Genomic DNA, 3596 nt, shown 5'->3' on the forward strand with positions numbered 1-3596 from the left:
TTTAAGACTTCCTTTTGGAAATTTTCATATTGGAACTCTATGTATAATTGTAGAAACCACAAGGTCTTTACTTTTAGATTTTACATTTAATTTTGAATTATCCATGTGTTCCATTTTCTTGAACAGTTTCCTTGAGTGCAGTGATTTACATTACCTGTTTTGAAAATAAATATTATTATTGGATATGAAAAGCATTATTATATCACAAAACAATGTACAAAACCATGTAATTGTAATCTTAACTCCTTTTCCCCTTCTCCTTTTAATATGATTGTTTGGTTTGTCACTATCTTTACCTACTTTCCTCCACCTCTCTCAATTCATCCCATCGTGGCTACAGAGAGTGAATAAGAGATCTCACAGATTCCTTTTTACAGATAGGGAAGAAAGTTGTATTAAGTTGGGTCCAAGGTAACTCCTTTGGTGATATTCATATAAGTATATTTGTATTCTTTCCCTTTCAATTCACTGAAGCCTCTGAATGATTGCTGATTCTGGAGGCATCATATAACATTTATTGGACACATAGTATATGTAAGATATAGTGGACTACATCCTGAAAATACAATGATCTAAAGCATGGTCCCTATTCTGAGGTAGCTTACAGACAGGACACACAAATATGGCAAACTAAATAATAACTTAGGTTGACTGCATACCCATATCAGTCTTTTAAAACACTGAGCTCATGTTCTCTGTAGATTATTCACAAATATAAATTAGATACATTATAACTCATGAATAAAATGTTTAGTATTTTGTTTTCATACCCAATGTATTTTTTCTTTCATATGATATGCTTGGAAGGATATTGTTCTAGGGATAGTGGAAAAGTAGTTGTGGTTTAGGAGACCTGAAGAGGGCAGGCTTTTAAGAGAAATTAAAGAACCTACAGTCATTTCCCCCTTCCCAAATTATTGCTATTTATATATTTTTGAATTATTTACACATATAGTTTATAAATTATATATATATATATTTACCCCAGACACAATTTCATGCAATTTTCTTTATTTTACAGATAAAAAAGTAAGTTACAGATCAACAAAATAACTTAACAAGGTCACACAGTGAGCTAATGATAATATTCATATAATTATTTAAGCTTAGAAAGCATTTTCACTTTATTTCATTTGCCTCTAACCAAATTTTTTAGAATTATTGACCTTACTTTAGAGGAAACTGAGGTGTGAAGACTTGAAAACCACTAAGCTAAATTGTGTTTAAATTCTTAAACCCACATCTGTTTATTCCAAAGCCATTCTCTTTCCACTTTATCAAAGCTGTCAATACCACTCAAGCTCACCCCTACCTAAAATCTCAAATAGGCTCTACAGAAAATAGAACTTAGTACTTCTCACTCATAGTCCAGTGCTCTTCCCCAGTATCCCACCCTACCCACCTCAGTTAGCTTTTATTGAGTAAGAGAAATTTGATACCAATGCAGAATGAAAACTCCTGCTTCCATGATCCACAGTTTTGGGCAAACTGATGATCACAGGGATTACAACATCAAGAAGTTAAATAGTGTGTCACTCCAGCCACCCATACTAACTCTGCAAGACATGGAGCAACACAAGCTTGTGCACTAGAAAAGGAGGGTGGGACCAGAGATACCATGATGACCCAAGGCTGGATCATTTGTCACCCCTGAGTTTCCCACACCAAAAGGGCACAGAAATTATTGCTAAGTTAGCTGAGTCAGGAGGGGACAGAAACATTTCAGTAATATATAGGAAACCCATGAGCTGGTGCTCTCCTTGAGTGAAAGTCTGGCAGCAAGATTGTTAGGCTGGAGGTTGGGTAACACGCGGGAAGAGGAGGGGTCCCTACCTTTTAAATGCAATTATTTTTTATATGGAATATTAATAAATGTCAGCACAAAAATCAGCATCATATTTCGGGAAATTTGTAATTAACTTAAAAAAAACTAACATATCCTATTTAACCTGGTGAGGATTATTTCAATTATGTCTGCTCTCATATCTTTCTCCAGTTATACGTTTATTGTTTTAGCTTCTTTAATGTTCACTTAATAATTTTCTGGGCCCTTCTCTTCCAAGGCACATTTCCCTCATTTCCCTTTAAAGAAACATTGATATATATATATATATATATATATATATATATATATATATATATATATATATATATATATATATATATATAAAATGCAGTTTCAATGACTCCCCATAGTTCAGGGTTGACAAGACATGAAGTATTCAAAAGGGGGGAATCTCAGTCAGCACAAACATTCAAGCTTATTGAAAGCTAGACCTTCAGGCAGAGCTTTCATTTCTCTTCCTTCCTTTCTTCCTTTTCTTTCTTTCTTTCTTTCTTTCTTTCTTTCTTTCTTTCTTTCTTTCTTTCTTTCTTTCTTTCTTTCTTTCTTTCTTTCTTTCTTTCTTTCTTCTTTCTTTCTTTTTTTTTTATTGGAGTATACTTGCTTTACACAATTGTGTTAGTTTGTGCTGTACAGCAAAGTGAATCAGCCATACATAAACATATATCCTCTCTTTTGGATTTCCTTCCCATTTAGGTCACCACAGAGCACCAAGCAGTTTCCTGTGCTATACATAGGTTCTCATTAGTTATCTATTTTATACATAGTAGTGTACATATATGTATCAATCCCAATCTTTCAATTTATCCCAACCCTCATTACCCTCTTGGTATCCATATATGTTTGTTCTCTACATCTGTGTCTCTATTTCTGCTTTGCAAATAAGTTCATCTATACTATTTTTCTAGATTTCACATATATGCATTAATATACAATATTTGTTTTTCTGTATCTGAATTACTTCACTCTGTATGACAGTCTCTATGTCCATTCAAGTTTCTGCAAATGACACATTTTCATTCCTTATTATAGCTGAGTAATATTCCATTGTATATATGTACCACATCTTCTTTATCCATTCCTCTGTTGATGGACATTTAGGCTGCTTCCATGTCCTGGTTATTGTAAATAGTGCTGCAATGAACACTGGGATGCATGTGTCTTTTTGAATTATGGTTTCTCTGGGTATATGCCCAGGAGTGGGATTGGCTGGGTGATATAGTAGTTCTAGTTTTAGTTTTTTTTTTGTTGTTGTTACATAAAGTTCTTTTATTTATTTATTTTTTAACATCTTTATTGGAATATAATTGCTTTACAATGGTGTGTTATTTTCTGCTTTATAACAAAGTGAATCAGTTATACATATACCCATGTTTCCATATCTCTTCCCTCTTGCATCTCCCTCCCTCCCACCCTCCCTATCCCACCCCTCTAGGTGGTCACAAAGCACCGAGCTGATCTCCCTTTGTTATGCGGCTGCTTCCTACTAGCTATCTATTCTACGTTTGGTAGTGTATATATGTCCATGCCACTCTCTCACTTTATCACAGCCTACCCTTCCCCCTCCCCACATCCTCAAGTCCATTCTCTAGTAGGTCTGTGTCTTTATTACTGTCTTACCCCTAAGTTCTTCATGACGATTTTTTTTTTGTCTTAGATTCCATATATATGTGTTAGCACATGGTATTTGTTTTTCTCATTCTGAATTACTTCACTCTGTATGACAGACTGTCAGTTTTAAGGAAGATTCATA

The sequence above is a fragment of the Tursiops truncatus genome, chromosome X, assembly GCF_011762595.2.
Source record: "Tursiops truncatus isolate mTurTru1 chromosome X, mTurTru1.mat.Y, whole genome shotgun sequence".
NCBI lineage: Eukaryota > Metazoa > Chordata > Mammalia > Artiodactyla > Delphinidae > Tursiops > Tursiops truncatus.